Below are 17,623 nucleotides of genomic sequence, written 5' to 3' on the forward strand. Positions count from 1 at the left end.
TAGGGGTGGCTGCCCTGCCTAGGTCAATGGCCTCCATTTCAAGAGGCCCAAATCCAAATGTACGTCCAAAAGCAGGAGGGCATACAATTACACCACAAAGGATACCACAAAGGGCTCCACCTTCCTCATTTGTTACATGAACGGCAGCAAAAAAAAAAAAAAAATTTAAAAAATCCAAACCTCTGAATCTCATTACTTGCAGTGTCTTTTTTACAGTTCTTACCTAGCTCGTGTACATCTATAATCAATTGGCTCGTTTATAAACGACAGCACTCTTTGTGCTTTCACTCTTTGTGCAAGTCACTCTTTGGGAGCTCATTTTGCTGAATCCCATACAGACAGCCATGAAACAGTCCCTGCCCTTGCAACCTGACTTAGTACAAAATGCAATAAATAATGAGATTGTGTGGCTGTTTAAACAAACAGAATTTGTTTGACATCTTCAGGAAGTTGAAGCTTTTATATGTGTGCATTATATAAATAAATATATGTGTATGCACTTACATTTAAATCCTTTGTCACATCATAAATTCTTGGGTTTCTTTTTCATATGTTTCCTGTTCATTTCTAAGGAAAACAGTGATCCTGGAACTGCTGCCTGTAACAATCGTCACCTGCTGATCTGTCACGTGAAATCTTTAAGGAGCTGTGCAGCACACAATCTGACCCATTAGTTTTATGTACGCCACACAAAAAGCGACTCAGATTCCTGAAGATTAACCACCTCTCCTAGACACGAATCAGGCAGAACATGTAGGAGTGACTGCAAACTTTCTGTCCATGCTGTCACCTACCACTGTGCCATAGTCTGATTTTCTCTATGGGAATAGGCATTTTCAGGCTTTGTGAGCTCATTTAATCACTGATGTCTCTAGAATCACATGTTAATATGCTATGGCTATCTGGCTAGTAAACAGAACTGCAAACCAGTCAGAGTCAACCTGAGATCTGAAGTGAATTTCTGCCACTGTCAACCACAGCTGGATTCAAACCAGATGCTAACAGCTGAGAGGCTCTTTAGCCTGTTATGGATCTTCTAAGCCACCCAGTGTCTAGTTTTTGCCAGTCCTGATTGAAGATTATCAAAAAGGAAATCTATAGCTTAAGGAAATTCTTCCTGGTTCAGTGAAGTCTGGTGGGTAACTGTACTCTGCTTTGCTTTGTCTTGACCCCAATTACTGAACACTGATAAGGATCGGGAAGTAAGTGGTTGCATTATTTAACAAATGAAAGGTCAAAAGCGCTGCTGTTCACTAAGGTCAGAGGTTACCATCACTGCTATTAAACAGTTTGAAAGCAGTTTCTCCCACCCGTTGCCATCCCAGGCTGGAGCAGCACTCGGGCAGCCAGGAGGGGAGAGAGGCACCAGGCATCATTCAGCCGGCTGCTGGCTAGGCGGCTTTGCGTGGACACCTGCTTCAGGGAGGGAAGGTGCCACGCTCCAGCAGTGCCCAGCAGCTCCAGTCAGAGGACTGAGCTCTCCTGCCTTTGCACAGAACGTGTGTGTACCTGTGTGCCAAACAGCTTTAGCTCCTCCCAGCTCCACTCATTTAGAGCTGGCATCATTTTGGGTGAGAAATCAAACTCGGGTTCCCTTCTGCTCATCTTGAGCAAGGTACTGAATGAAGCTCACAGAACTGTTTACAGCATCAGAGTTAAAAATCCTGAAGTACCTGTAAGTTAATGCTGAGTGCACAGTGACTCCTGTATGCTTGCACAGCTTTATAAAACATTTGAAAAAACTTTCAGTGATTTAGGAGGAAGCTAGCTCACCTTCCTTTGCATTCTGTAGTATACTGATCTCAAGAGAAAGAAAAATAGTTATTAATCCATGTCAGCATTTCTGCTGGTACAGATTAAGAAGGCTACCCTCAAAATACTCTTGTAGGACAAACTGTTTCACTGTCCTGGGCACCCATTAGACTGACACTGCTCACGAGTTATACTGGTATCCATCATCCAGGTCACTTCAGTGTGGTGGGGACAGGCTGCAATTGGTTCTGATGCACCAAGAAATAGATTGGGGTTATTCCTCCCAGGTGTGTTGAATATAAGGTCTGGTTTTCCTTCCAGTTATCTCAAAAGTTCGGACTGTCTGGCTTCAGAAACAGTGTGGTTTTGAATCATTTTCCTGCGTGTAAGTCATTACTGTGTAAGGATAGTAAAAGATAGGAAACAAGAAAGAAAAGTACAGTTTTTCTCAATAAGGAAGGCATGATAGGTGGCTGCTTGACAGAAGGGGAGGAGGTTGTGGGTGACGAACAGTTGGACAAACTTCAAGAGCTGCAAAATGAAGCCTTGAGCTGTGCTGAGCATGAAGTAAGGAACTGCAGCCAAGTAACAGTTTAACAGGAATGGAAGGGACCAGGGGTGTCCCTGCCTGGTATAATATAGACACTTTCCTCTGGTTTGGAGATCGTACTGAATACAGCAAAACTCTGGGAATACTTTGACTGCAAGCTGTCCAAAGAATGTGGGTCTTTTGGCTTGTCTGGGACCAGTGCCAGTGTCTCCATTACTGAGACCGGAGCTAGCTGTGTGCAGTCACTGGGAGACTCGGAAAGGAAGAGGTGAAGGTACAATGTGTGCTGTGGGCTGGGTTCCTCCACATCTGGAATCGAATCCCTGCAGTAGCATTCTCAGTAAGAAGGCAGCAAGAAATCAGGCTAGTAGGTCAGGATGGGAACAGCTGTGCTGAGATAAAAGAGGAATCTGTGGGATGACTGTGACAAGTCTTCCCTGGAGATTCTCTTTGGCGTAATCCGGGGCAGACATTATGTGTTATACTGCCCTACTCAGGAAGAAGGCACAAGAGCCAAAGAGCTTTGTCATTTTGTGACATGAAGTTTTCTATGTCTTTAAGGTTCATTTCGTATTTTTCATCCCTCCCCTAATAGCCTCTGTCTTCCTGACTGCTCTTGGCACAGGGGACAGGTAGAGTTTACTGGGGTAAGAAGTACTAATGTGCTGATTATATCATCTTGCCCAGGCATCACATGAGCAGCTGTGATTCTTCTAGCTGGCAGCTGAACACACACGTCTCTTTGTGTTTTTCAGGTACCCAGAGGGGTGAGATGCAGCCCTCTGACCTTGCAGCCACCATACTGCCAGTCAAACTGCCAGCAGTCTGAGTAGGAGGATGCTGTTGAGGAACCCTGGGAAAGACAAAACAGGACGGTGAGAAACTGCTACGTAAGTGTAGTCCTGGCTGTGATTAGGCTTCAGGAGGATTTAATGCATTGGTATAGGTATTAGCCGCATTTCAGGCTGCCCATCATCCTAGTGTCTTGGCACTAGCAGTTAATATATACACAAATATATACTCCAATATAATAAAGGGGTTCTTAGACAGCCTAAGCAAGGACAGGCACTGCATGAAATACTGCCAAATTGTTTTAGTGATTCCCTGGAAGCAGCTTGCTGACAATGATCCCTGGTCTTTGCAAGTTCAGTTTTTATGACTGACACTCATCTTGTCTCTACAAGCTGCAGTTGCTACGGCAAAGTGGTGGAAGAGCATGTCTTATAGTGGCAGGGACCTGAACGATTTAGGTTTTTCAGAGCCATGACCAAGATTACATATGACAGAGAGGAATGAATCGGCAGCCATCAGTAAGCACAGTCTTGGTATAACAAGGTTGAGTCAACTTGTCCTTGGAAGAAAGCCCAACAAGTTTGCAGCTTGCAGATGGCTCCAGGCAGAACCTCTGTAAACCATTTAAGCACAGGGGCAACAAAGACCTGGGTGATGTGTGAGAAAAGCATGCAGCAAGCTGATGATGGGATAAGTGTTTCTGGCCTACTGCCTGAGAGCCCAGAGCAGAAGTAAGGAAGCGAATCCAGGGGAGCTCTGGGATCAGAGTAATCAACAAGGCAGATCTCATTAATTAAAGATGACGTTTTCAGAAAACATGCTCCTTCTAGTTAGCTTTGCTTTTATCTAGGCAGAGGTTATTCCCGTTGGAGATATCTGCATCCCTCCCTTTGCCAGATAGTCAGAGACCACTGGCCTTTTTTCATGTCACTTTCTATAGCGATTGCCATTTCCAACACCTTTTTTTTTTTTTTCCTCCTCAGGAAAATAGTTCCCAGTCTGAAATTTCTGCTCAGTCTCAGGCACCTGCTTAGAACTATTAATCTTTAAAAATGTGCAGGAGCCAGACACCAGCTGAGGTGGGGTGGGTGGCTTCAGATGACTGTCTGCACCCTCCAAGCATCAAACACGCAGAGACCTCTCTGCTGTGTTTGCATCCCTGTCTCTGAGGCACTGACTTTTGTCAGCGGAGCTCACTCATCTCCTCAGCAAGCCTTTTGCCTTTGTGTGGATTCACTCCTCCAATCTGCTGCTGAATTGCTTTGTTTGAGCAACCCAGCTGCATCATGCTGATACTTTCATGTGGTTTCTTTTCCCAGTAATGGAGTGGAACCAGGTAAATTATATCTGAAAAGGGGAGGAAAAGAGGGCTCCCTGCACAGCATCTGCTGCAGAGTCTGTCCCTCCACATGCACTGTATGGCCCTCACCCTGCCAGCCTTGGAGTTGCTTAGCGCTAATAAAGGAGGGGTTTCCTCCTTTTTACCGCAAGACTGAAAAATATGTTCTGTCTAGTTCTGGAGAAAATGTTACTCCTCTGAAATTTCCAGCCTTTCTTTGCTGCCTGTACTCAGTTCTGGGCAGAGATTGAGGACATCTGAGATGACCCAGGAGAGAGAACAGCAGAGACCTCTGCCTAAACTGTTTGAATAGCTAATACCCTTTCCAAATACTCGCACCTGGGAATCCTTTAATGACTCGGATGGTGCTTTGGGTAGACTGAATATCTCCTTTCAGAAACAAAGACTTACTATTATCATGTATTTGTCTGACTTAAATCTTACAAGCAGTTAGAAAGTAACCCTTTCTTGTATTATATTCCTGGCCCTGTGCTAGGTATCACGAGGCCAAAGTGTCCTCTCATTTACTCTGATTTAACAACAAGTGTAAGTCTATATTAGGGCAGATACTTCAGATTTACATCAAATTTTCAAAGAGCAGAATTTGTCCCTATTCCTTTAGTAAAATCTTAAACACACACTGATCATTCAGAAGGGAATTATATGTGAAAAATTCCAAATACTAAATGGATGCGTGCCTCCAACATAGCTAATGAAAAGCTAAGTAATTATTTGTAACTGAGAGGAGAAGGGTTGTCACTGAAAGAAGTAATAGACCACCCTGTCAAATTTATTTTATCCTCTGTGTTGGGCAATTGTTTTAATCAGCTGAACCTTTATTGACATTTCTTTATTGACAGAGCTCCGGTAGGAGAAATTTTTCTTTCTTGTCTGCTTAGAGACTCCTACTTGATCTAAAGAGAGAATGCAGTCTGTGGTTTCATGGGCATGCATGAAGACTTCTCTTAATAAGTTACGATCTTTTGACATTTATTTCCTACCTCTCTCCTTCTTGCCTTGATTTGTTTATAATTGTCTGCATCGCTCCCAAAACCAGATTAACTCTATAAAATCATAATTTGTAGGCTTGAGCCACACAGCTCCTTGCAGACTCCAGCCTTTCTTGGTTTGATCTCTTTTCAAGTTTTCTGGTCTTTAAGTAAGTGAAAGTATTCAGAGCAAAAAAAGCGAGCAAGTAAATGCTGCAACTTTAGAAATTTCCCTTTACGTAAGCCTGGTTTACACCTGTAAACTGCAAGGGTGGAGGGTCACTCCGGGTTTGTTCAGCACCTAGGAGAATTAATCCTCCCCCCAGTCTCACTTGTGGCCTTTAGTCTGTATGAGAATACAAGTGGTGTCACACATCATAATGACTACCAGCTTGCTTTCCTGCTGTTAGATGTGCCTTTAGTTCTGCTGGCCTCTACCTCTGAATTTCCTGCAACACAGTAACCTTGAGCTTGGCCAGCAAGGGCTGGAGGTCATTGTAGGTCTGAACTAGGGAAGTTTCCTCAACAACAATAGGAGAAATCACATGCCCAAGCCCCCACCGTGAGTTTGTCAATGCAGCAGCACAGCACTATGCCAATGGAAAATGGGGTGGGTCTCACACAGTCAGCTGTTCGGGCTTTATAGCCAGCCACAGGGCAATTTCACGCTCACAGCAACCTTTGAGGCACAGAGGCACACCGGAACTGTGAGTCGTGGGACCGTTTTCCAGCTCAGAGGCCCAGATGCGCACTGCAGTCACATCCTGGTTGCTTGACAGGATGCAGCCTGGATGTGTAATGGTCTGCCTTCTCTTCCCTGCCATGCTTCCAGCTTTCCATTCAAAAGAAAACTGGGACTGAGGGCAGGGGAGTGGGTGTTGTGGTGGACTACTGGTTTAGACAGCCATAGTGTGTCTTACAGTTCACCTCAGACTAATAACAACACATTGCAAAGCTTGGCCTGGCACAGTAGAATCGCTGTGGGATGGGCTGTTGCCAACTTCTGAGCACCTGGGACATGCAGACTTGGGCTACGGTGGTGCTTGTGAACCAAATTTCCTTTCCCAGAGAACCACCACGAGGCAACTTCAAGCACCATTTGTTTTACAGCTACTTTTACACTACCAGCAGGGATGAGTTAAGGTGTAATTATTTTGGGAGAGAGAGAGAGCTGTTTGGGCCAGTACTGACTGATCTGGATGCCTAGTTCTAGGACTTAAGTGGGTCTCTCTGTACAAATGCCTAATCAGTTTCAAAATACGAAACAACTTAATGTTTCCTTCTCATTTGGCCATAGCTTTATTTTTGCCCCTGTTAACCCAGAATCACATCTTGGCAGCTTGAGTTCATTTATCTTTGAACTGATGGGCCACAGCTGTATGAACTTGGCTGAGGGTAGGTGAAAGCTGCAGCCTATTTCAAAACATTATCTACTTGATGTAAGCAGAAATAGGAGCTCAAGTGGGCTGTTAGATGTGTGTATTGCTGAATGGTTAGAAGAATTGTGCTGTGAAAATATCTGAAATCAGAAACAGTATCTGGGTTAAGATACAGGTTTTGTGACAGCCAGAGGCTACCAGTTGAAAGCTAGGTCTGGCAGAAGTCAGTAGCAAAGCTTTCATTGATTTTGCTGGAACAGGATTTCATCTGTGGAGTGCAAATGAGGAGCCAATGGGACGGCAGTAGCAGAAATGGCAGTAAAAGAGTTGTGGTAAAGTTGGGTATGATGCTGGATGTTTTGTGTGGAGAAACAAAATTATAAATCTACAATATGAACTTGATGAGAAAGTTAAAGTGGTCAAGAGGTGGCTACATGCTTTGTTGAAAAGCTGTGAGATAACATCATGGGAGTTGACGAGAGTATGACCTAGGTTCTGGCCATTGGGACTACCTCTCTCCCACAGAGAGCTCACAGCTGCTTCACGTTACTGACTAATATGGACTCCTAAGGGGAGAGATGCCTCACAAATTACTTGTTGTGAGAGCACAACAAACTCCCAGAGGACTTCAGGTTACAATTCTATAACAGTGCTAAAGTCCATTGAACTGATTGCTTAAGCCAGAAGTAACCTTGGCTGATGACTAGCTCCCTTGTATGCTGTAGAAATCCTACCTTGTAAACATCCGTAGACTTCATACCCACCAAGGCAGCCCCCCTGGTCCCTCAGTAGTAAGAACATCAAGGCACACATTCCTACCCTGTAAGAACTGGTTCGGCAGAAGGCAGCACGCAAGAAATCTTTTTTCTGTTTAAACAGCACATCCTTGGGTGCTATGAACAACTCGTGAATCGTAACATTATCATTTCTCCTCTCCTCCACTGTTCTTAAATGGAGATCTTCGATGCTAATAGAACTTGAAAGTAGCAAGGGAAGCTTTTGTTTGCACATTTAATAAGTACTTCTCTTTTTGAAGATCATATTTTATAAGGATTCTTTCTGTGCATTTTTCTTATGACTCTAGAGAAGGCCTGGGTGGATAAAGAAATCTATCTCCCTTTTAGGTGCTGGGTTCCAGAAACAGATGTGAATTGTGTTCTGTGGCCAATTCATGTTGATTTTTTTATTGTTACAGCAGTTGGGTCAAAAAATAATGGGACTAATGAAGGCAGTTGAGACAGCAAGCCTGTGGAAGTAGGGAGCATGCAAGCAGCAAACGTGAATTTCACTGAACTGAACTGATTTTATACAGCAAAAGCTTGGTAGATAGTACCCTCTTTGTTCCACAAAGAATAATGCACCCCTCTGAGCCTTGCTGTTGCAAGAAGTAAGCAAAATTTGAAGAGATGCCAGCCGTTTAGCCTGGCCTGCTTAATCTTTGTGTGTTTGGAAATCCTGTGGAAGTCAGGGCTCCTCCAGCCCAAGTGGAGACCACAACAAGTATCTGAGCATCTTTTGTGTCCCTGCAGGGAGATCTAGCAGATATGGACACACAAGCCTTTGCCAGCAGAGACAAAGAAGGGCTTTGACCCTCTGTAGAAGCACTAGAACTGTGTCCACTTTAAATGCTGTTTCTGCTGAAAGGCTCTTGGAATTTGGAGCCTTTTGCAGGACCTAAATGCAGGAATCCAGTGAGGCCCTCGCTCTTTTTATTCCCTCTGCCTCTACTGGAGTTCGTCCAGGCTTGTCACAAGCTGGAACTGTCTCTCCTAATTTTGGCAGCAAGAAGGTGGATCTTTTTGGGTAGCCCTCTTGATCTAATGAAACACAAAATGCAGAGGTGCCTAGGGCTAAGAACAGAGTTTTCATGCTCAAGGAAAATACAAAGTTTCTGGTCTTAGGAACAAACCTGCATGGGAAGGATCTGGAAGTAGCCTGTTGCCCAGTGGTGTGGAAATGTGTGTGGTGGACAGGCTGCACTGAGCATCGGGGGATGCGGCAGCTGCTGTGCCTGGCATGCACACACAGGTGCTATAGAGGCTCCTCTGTGCTCCTCACAGTTCCAGGAACTGGAGGAAAAGCAGCCAGGAGGAGCAAAGAGAACACAGACTGAATAATCAGGAAAAGAAGATAAACTGTTCTGAGTGGCAGCTGGTTTTTAGAGAACAGGCTGTGTAAATACCCCAAGGGCCTTGTGCATCATCCCTGGGAATCTAGTCCCCAGAGAGGGTCTCAGCTGGGTCACCGTGCCACTCCACACTGGAGGTATGTTTACTTCTGCACAGCCTTCAGTGTTTCCTGTGAGAACATTCCTGTGCTCATAACCAATATATGCCGACCTTCTAACAAGCAGTGTTTCCTTTCTGTGTCTATACACATCTGTCCGTGCCAGAAAAAGCTTCCAGATAAATTATTTACTGCTCATGCTCTTCTAAGCATGGAAGGCAGAGGTGCAGTCCAATCCAGCTTTTCCCAGCATTGAGTGGGGAGACCAGCCACAAATAACAGGATTCTTCATTTTGTCTTCCATGCATAGGTGACATACGGTGTAGTTTCTCCACCTGTATGTTCTTATACTGGAAGGAGTTTGTAGGAAAAACTTGCCTGAGAAAATTTCCGGCATCGCATGTACTGACAGCCCTACACTGATAGTGTTGCAGTGGTCGGAATGAGTGACTTCTGGAAGAGGAATGCAGCTTGCCAGCACAGTGTAAGTTTTGCTGCCTGCTGTTAATGTTGCTTCTGGCTGTAATTGTGCAAACCATTATTCAATGAATATTTAACAAAAGGTATCACCAGTTTGCCTTTCTCATTTACCCTTAGGTCCATTTTGTGTCTGCTATGTCCCTTTTTCTTTTCATCCTTTGCCATGTTTCCCTCCCTTCTCTCTGTCCCTCCCCTGGATCTCCATCGACGTGTCTTGTTACGCCCATTCCCTGTAATTCATTTGTACTGGTAGACTTGCCAGTGCTGGAGGCCCACAGCAGTTTTGGCACTGGCTTTGGCATGATCTCCAGTGATCTTGACAAAAGAGCTGACCCCATCCCGGAGCTGTGGGTTTCCTTATGGGGCTTTGCAGAGGCCCCACAGGGCAGGGATGGCCGAAGGGGAGGAACAGCTGAAACGATTTACTATCAGATCGTTGCTTTGTACAAGCTGAGGTTTGGATCAGATGACCAGTGCTGTTGAAGCAGTGCCTAGGTGCTTTCCGGCCCTGCATGGTGCTTGGGCTGTAGTTGTAGCAGAGACATTTGGTCTTGCACCAACCAAATCCTTGGTCGCTCTTCCACTGTCCCTAGGCTGCAGTTCCACCATCCTCTTTCACACTTCTGGTACCTGTCATCACCCAACACCTGGTTCAGCAAAGGAGCTGTCTGACAGAAAACTCCCAGTGACTGATTTACTCTAGGAAATTAATACATAAGAAACCCTTCCTAGCACGGTCTACACCAACGGCCTGTCAAGCATACTGCAGTGCGTTAGGCATGCTGTGCTTACTCCCTGACACAGACAATGTCCCTGCTCTAAGAAACTGTCAGTCTGATTTAGAAATGAAAAATGGCAATAGAGAGTAAGGAAGAAGAGAGATGTCCTTCATGGCAGGGATCTGCCCTGTCTCCAAAGCACGCACATTACTTAGTGTTTATTTCATGCAGGGGAAAGGAAATGGAGATTAACTGTTGTCTTCACTCTGCAAGTGAGAGGCAGGTAGTAGAAACAAACCAGAGAGTGGAAAACAAATGTAAAGAAACAGCTTGGACATTCAGAAAAGGAAGCGAAAGGGACTAGGGACTAACGGCATGGTGACTCGTGGGATCTACTGCTGAAATTACTGTCCCACTCCTTAGTTCTCTATCTAAGACCCACACAGTGTCAGTTAAGGACCTGAGTCATCCTCTTGTTTATTGGCTGTTGATGGTGCCCACAGGCTCTAAATGAGAACAGATAATCACTTGCATTTACTGCAGTACCGGGGAACTTCTGCAGCGGATCAGAATCTAACTGTTCTAGGAATAATACAAACAGAAAACACTGAAGCAGAGAAAAAGCAAAGTCCCTTTCAGTTTAAGTAGATGAAAGAAAGAGCTGGAAAGCATTATCACCTCCTTTTCATGGATAGGAACTAGAGCATTAAGAGATCAAATAACCTGCCCAAAGTCATAGAAAGGGTGAGCCAGGAAGTGAACCCAATCCGTCATGAGCCCTCGCTTGCAATCCCATCTCTTTGCATAAGAACTCTACTCCACCTGTGTAGGGAATGTGGTCACTTAGCTAACAGGCAGTAGTCTGAAAGGGGCATAGATCTCACATTTTAGGATGCAAGTTAGTTTTAATAAGGTATAAGAACTAAACTTTGGGATTTCTGTAAGAACTGATGCTGCTAATGACTGGCTACTCAATTCCATGGACCCATAAGAAGGACTCAATCAGATTATCTCTATGTTTATACTCACTTGCATCTGTGACTTGCCTAAATCTAACAACTTACAGGAGGTGAAATAACCACCTAAATGCTAAGGACATTGCTTTGGAACAGGAAAACCAGAGAACTAAAGACTTGGAACAAAAATCTGGTTTATGCTATCCTATCTATTTTCAATGGAGATTGTCCTGAATATCCTCTTGAAGAAATCCCATCTGGAAGCTGCTGGGGAATGAAAAAGACAGCTTGTTTTTCCACGGGCTGAAGTGGTTGCAGCCACTTCTTGTGTTGCAGGTGGGCAGCGGGCATGCAGCTGGTGGCTCCTGTGAGCCCATCAATTTGCCACTGTCATCACAGCTGCTGGAGATCCATTCCTGTATCCTGCCCTCTGTAAACAGCAGCTCATAACCACAGAGCACCAAGTGTCTCTGGTCCAGCATCAGCTCAGGGAGCCAGAGAGCTGCTTGCTGAAAGCTGCCTTCTGTTTGCTTGCAGACGTGTCAATATTTACTGAGTGAGGCTCCACTTTTGCCCAGCTGGAGCATGACAGCTTTGCCACTCTTGCACTCAGTGGCCCTATCTCCCAGCATTAACATCAGGAGGTGATGAGTGACCAGGCTGGCCTGACAAATGAGAAGAGATCTGCAAACAGAGAAGAGCAAACACTTCCTGGGGGGCTCAGGACACCTGCTGAGAAAGGTGTTCTTTTTTGCAAGGATCAGGTAGCATATGCTGTTGTATCAGGGGAGACACAGAAAGGTGCTGTTGGTGGTGTTGGGTGCTGGGGAAGTCCCATCTGTGAGCAGGGGTACGCAGTGAGCTATTAAGGTGGCCCTGCAGGGAAGGCACGGTGCACTCTCAGAGCTGTAGCCGTGTCACTGGGCTTTCAGCATAGCCCTGTGAGCGCAGAAGCCTGGAGCGTGCAGCAAGGAGAGGGGACAGACAGTCCAAGAGGTGCACCGGCAAGGTTGACCCCCTCTCCTGTTTCTGACTATATAGGAGATGGGGAAGGCAGGACACAGGACACACTTGCAGGAAAAGCTGCAAGGCAATTTGAGGAAAAAAAAAAAAATAATGCTGGAAGGCAATGAGCTCCACTGCACGGTTACAGCTGCAGTTCCTCAGTTACCAAACATGTATGAGTGAGCCATTACATGCAAATAAAAATCAAGAGGCCAGTTTCACCCATTAAGTCTTCAAGCTTAATTCTCTGGGATTTCACAGCTATTTGCAGATACTGTAGTGGTGGGCACATTACAATTAATTGTTAGAATTTGGCTGGAGCTTGCTGGCATGTTCTGCTCTGCATTAGGCGGACAATAGCTCCCAGTGGTGGGTACTGGCCGAAGTAAGGGATCACTAAACAGTGAAAAGGGCTTAGAAATATTGAGGGAGAATATTTAAAAAAAAGAATAAACTGTTCAATTTGGGCTGTTTCTTCTTGGCTAGTGGTTTTTTTCATCCCTCTAGGGAAAAAAAATTTAAATGACTGAAGACTGGGCCTTTTTGTACTAAGTGACACAGGAGCACAAGTTCCTCAGAAGTTGGCTGACGCACCTTTAAACATCTATTAGAGATGTCAGTGTGGGTGGCAGCATTTCTGTGCAGATTCAGAAAAAAAGAGAGGCTGGGCAAGGAGGATATGAGGAGAGGGAGTCCAGCCATTATATGAGTAAGTGGTGGCTTGATACAGCAGAGTGCAGAGTAAGGGAGGCAGGGATAGAGAGAGTATTGAAAGGAAGGCTACGGACAATGAAAGGAAGGCAGGAAAAAGATACAAAAATGGGGAATAATGTGGCTTATGCACTAAGTGAAAAAAATGAGTTTTGGCAGCTGAACTGTGTATAGAATCAGGCAGTGTCAGTAACCCATTCTGGCTTTTCTGATGGGCAAGCTTTGCACCACGGGAGGTTTAACCTGGTTTGGGACTAATGATCCAGTGGTTCAGATCTCCTTTCTCATTATGGATTGGATGGTTCACCTCAGCGGGGCCCAGCGTTCCACAGTTAAATGCTCATGCCTTATGATGACAAGGATTCATTTAAATGAATTTTTACAGAAAGGGCACCCCATGAAACAAGCTGCCACAGCAGAAAAGGGTACCCGCAGTGCCATACTTGGTACTGTCCTCTGAAGAGCAATGCAAGACTGCAAAGATCCCAGCCTTGCTACCCTGAGCTAGCAGAGCCTGAGTCAGACAGCAGCTGCCCAGGGCTGCCTCCCAGCAGTAGGGTGGGCAAGATCAGCCAACATCTGTTCCCCTTTAATCTCTTGTTCCTTTACGTTTTGCTGTAGCACTTTTGTGTGTAATGAAATGAATTGCATGCTCTGGCACATCCCCAGCCACTCTCCTGGACAGTGGTTCCTCCGGCACGCAGTGCTGCTGGGAGTGAAGAGCTCTCGGAGGCCGGGATGCGTCAGGAGACAGCGCAGGCTACAGACTCAAGTGTGTTCATGATGGCCCAGCTCCTCCTGCCCCACCAGATCCAGCAGGAGTCCCAGGGCTTAGCAGACCCCATGAGGAAGAGGCCGAACTGTGTAAGTCAGCTCCCCTTCATGTCACGGCTTCCAGCTGTTTTGATTACAAGGGGGTTGTGTCAGGACAACCTCCAGGGCTTCCTTTCACTCACACCCCATTATGCAGTTAGTGTCTGCGCCTGCAGGGTCTGCTCGCCTGGAGCTACTGACACTTTTAACCTCAGGCTTATGCATTGAACTGAACATACTCAGTTGTGTTAGGAGAAATGGAAAGAGGGGAATAATATACTAACAGTCTTCCACAAAGGTCTTGCTTCCACCACTGCCTCCTGAAGTTCACTGTGACCCTGGGAAGGGAGCCAAAGACATTCTCCTGCTGAGAAAAGCAGTCACAGATACTCTGTGGCATCTTTCTCCATTTAACCCCCCGCTGAAGGAACTCACAAAGCAGCATCCAGGGCAGCAGCCTGGAGTGTGAAGGCTTGTGATACAAAGGATTTAGACAGACTTCAGGAGGGGAGGTGCTTTTCTCTGCAAAGAATGTATGAAACTCTAGATAACTTCCTTCTGCCTTGGTGGTTGATGGTGTCCTGCAACTCCTGCAGGTCAGGAAGCATAGGAGGATAGTATTAACTGTCTTCCACCTCTGGGCCTTTCAAAACATGAGGGCCAGGATCCATGCAAATGCCTGTCATCCAGGAAATCACCAGCCAGAGGAACGCACACAGAACTGAACTTAGCTGAAGCAGTGAGGCACCAGCTTCTGCACGACAGCGTGCCGCACTCAGAAGCAGTAATGATGGCAATATTGCGCATGGAAGAGCAGTTCAGATGGAAAAGGGATGTCAGGAATACACAATGGGACAGATAATGGAGGCTAGCAACCCCAGAGCAGCTCCAAAGGATTGTGAAATGACCCTTTTCCATGTCCAGCTGTAAGACAAACTGTCTGGGTCTATATTCCCAAAACTCAGAGCAAGGGAGGATGAATGAAGCATGAGGCCTCCAAGCCTAAGAGGAAATCTGCTCTTTCAGATTTCCTAGACCAACATAATTTCACACTGGCAAGTGTCTTTGCTTTGGTGGACGCATTCTCCTCCTCTTGAAGTCAAAAAGGGGTAGTGTGGGACAACAGCACTCTGCAGCTAAAGTAAAAGAGTGAAAAAACACCTGGAAAGCTGTGCTGCTGCCCTCCTGTGCTGATTCTGGCTGGGATAGGGTTAATTTTCTTCATAGTAGCTAGCATGGGCTATGTTTTGTATTTGTGCTGAAAACGGTGTTGACAATACAGAGGTGTGTTCGTTACTGCTGAGCAGGGCGTACACAGCGCCAGGGGCTGTTCCGCTCCTCACACTGCTCCACCAGCGAGCAGGCTGGGAGTGCACAAGAAGCTGGGGGGGGACGCAGGCAGGACAGTTGACCCCAACTGGCCAAAGGGATACTCCATACCGTGTGACATCATGCTCAGCATGTAAAGCTGGGGGAAGAAGAAGGAAGGGGGGATGTTTGGAGTTATGGCATTTATCTTCCCAAGTAGCCGTTACGGGTGATGGAGCCCAGCTTTCCTGGGGATGGCCGAACACCTGCCTGCGGTGGGAACTGGTGAATGAATTCCTTGGCTTGCTTTGCCTGCGTGTGTGGCTTTTGCTTCACCTGTTAAGCTGTCTTTATATCAGGCCACGAGTTTTCTCACTTTTACTCTTCCAGTTCTCTCTCCCATCCTGATGCCGGGAGAGTGAGCGAGCAGCTGTGTGGGGCTGAGCTGCCAGCAGAGGTTAAACCACGGCACCTGCTCATGCGTCCAAGAGGCAGGAGCCAGCAATGGCCGTGACCTGTTGGTGATGCACCAGTGGATATTTGGACACCTTTTCCTGTCCCCATCTCTGTGCTAGAGGGAGGATTCTGGACTTTCTCACACCTCCTCCCTCAGGGTCTGTGCAGCGGGGGGGTTGTTATGGCTGGGGAGCACATACAGGTGTGGAAGCTATTGCTGTTCCACAGGTCATTGTTCAAGGACGCGATCCTTTTTTTTCTTTCAGCCTCACAACAGCTTTATTTTCCAGAAGCCAGTGAAAACAGGATATGATGAAATCAAACAAACCTCACTGACTGCTTCTCCCAGGAAAACAGCCTATGGGCAAGGACCCTACAAAGCCAGGAAGGAACTGCCAGGAAAAAACAAAAGTCTCCTAGCAGTGACTTCCCCTCCAGCTAGGGAAGCCTCTGCCATGCCTTCCATAACAAAATAGTTTGTATCTCCCTCTTCATGTCACTGCACAGGTCAGGTACTTGAATGCATTGCCAGATACCCTTTGTATGTTGCTTTGCAACAGGAACCTATGAGTAGAAGATACTAGAAACCAACACGGCGCCATAAGCACTTCAGTACTGGTCTCCTTTCCCCTTCTCACCCTCAACTCAGACATACCCCGTTTGGGAGCCTGCAGAGGGTGCTGGTAAAGAACAGATAGGGCTTTATGTTGCCACAAAAGCCATGAGTTAGTGCCCTCTATTGGAAAATCACTTTTTTTTTTTCCTAACATCTTCTCACTTTGCAGGATAGGGACCTGTCTTACGGGTTCCGCCGGCTCCCAGCTGCTGTGCCATGGAGGCAGGAAAGCCTTTGAGGCACAGAGCTGCCCGCACCAACTACCCAGAAGACAGAAAGAGAAATTTGTCCTCTTTCCTGGGAACCAGTGGTTCTCAAAACAAATGAACACTCGCTTGGTTTGCTTTTGCTTAAACAGAGATCCAGGCTTGAATCAGAATTAGTCAAAGCAAAAGCTGTTTGCTCTTTGATCATTAATCTTTAACAGGAACCTGAAAACAGTGGATGGTAGGGATAATGCTCTAGCAGAGATGGTGCATTAGTCTGCCTCCAGGGTCTGAGATAGGCTGATGTATTTGAGTGTTAACTCCTCGATCTCAGGGAAAAATATTGCTGCAGACTGTAGGAAAAGGATCTGGCTAGCCATATTTACAAATAAGCCTTCTAAGAGGAGACAATAGATTTGCCAATCTTTTTTTTTTTTTTTTTTAAAGGCCTGTCATCATTGGTGCAGTTCAGTCCTATAATGGAACTGTTAGAAGAATTAGGATTTTCTTTCTTAAGTAGGGGATCTGTGAAGGGAAGGAGGAGTTGCTGTCTTTTATTGCTTTCCGTTTGGAGTAGTTACTTGAGCTTGGTTTGCTTCCCAAATTTTCAGGCTCCATCACACTTAGGGCATGCCTACCACAGCATCAGTGTTTAACTGCAGCGTAGCAACTGTATTTAAACTCTTAACAAGGATGAAGTAACAGCAAGACAGACTTCAGGAAGGCCAGTCAAGTCTAGTCAGGGGCTTGAGCAAGCTTGTTAGACCACACTGCAGCTGGCATCCCAATGACTTGGAGCTAGATGAGTCTGCTGGTGTAGCATTCCCTTCTCCAATTGCATTTTAAATAAGAAACATCTTGTGGATCCTTCTGCAAAGTCCTGATGTATAACAGGGCACTCCACATGCTGGACAGGTCCAGAACTGCTCCTTTTCCAGGGCTCTCCAGTGGCCCCAGATCACCCTGAAGTTTTTGGCTCTGTGCTTTTTGAGCAAATGAAACCCAAACCCACGCAGGGAGCTCTGCACAAAAAGCTCATTTTCATGCTGGCATGTTCCAGGGCCTGGTGTGGTCCCATCACTGGCTAAAGGAGGTAGATGGAGGGACAGAAAGGGAAGAAAAGGAGAGCCTGATATGGGGAGGTTTGAATTTGAGTGCCAGGTGGGTGATTGACAGCTGGCAGAGCGAAAAGTAGGGGAAGAGATGTCTCTCAGCTATACCAGTGTCCCTCAGACCTCACCAGCAAGGGATACTGAGAGGGGAACAGAGCAGGAAAGCTGGTGCGGTAAGAGTTAGTAACTGCAAAACCTGCACAAAAACACCCAC

This window comes from Falco punctatus (assembly GCF_963210335.1).
Source record: "Falco punctatus genome assembly, chromosome: 14".
NCBI lineage: Eukaryota > Metazoa > Chordata > Aves > Falconiformes > Falconidae > Falco > Falco punctatus.